Here is a 565-nt window from a genome sequence, read left to right as displayed (position 1 = left end):
CCCGCCCCACCCCCCCGTCACTCCCCCTCCCCGGAGTGACCTTGAGCTAGTTGCTGTTCCAGCCTGCTTTCCGGTGTGTACGGCCTCAATGATTTAGAGGATTCACACTAGCGAGTCTCTCCCCACGCCCGAAGTCGGTCGGCTTTGCCCTGCCCGGGACATTCTCGCGCCCCCTCCCCAGGACTCTCAGCAGCGCTCCCGGATGGGGGACGGCAGAGGGCGCGCCAGCGCTGCTGACTCACCGCAGCCCGGATTGTGCACCACCAACGCTCTCTGTTATAGAGGACAATTGTACAATAGTGAGAATAGAGTATGACACAGAGAAAATACCTAAAAGAAGTTCTTAAACTATTAATACTTTGTAGATCGATAATGTCACTAAGCAAGAACTCTGAGGGAAAGACTGGGTAAAAATTTAAGAGTATGGCTCTTTTCTAAAATATTTCTTGGGGGTGGGGTAATAGGAGCCTGATATTAGAGTTCATAAAATAAATAAAACCTGGAAGGACTCTCAAGATTAGTAAGAAATAAGAATGGTTTGTTAAATATAACATATGATGATGTC

Source organism: Myotis davidii, unplaced genomic scaffold, assembly GCF_000327345.1.
Source record: "Myotis davidii unplaced genomic scaffold, ASM32734v1 scaffold198, whole genome shotgun sequence".
Taxonomy (NCBI): Eukaryota; Metazoa; Chordata; class Mammalia; order Chiroptera; family Vespertilionidae; genus Myotis; species Myotis davidii.
The sequence above is the reverse complement of the archived record's forward strand: the minus strand, read 5'-3'. Positions refer to the sequence as shown.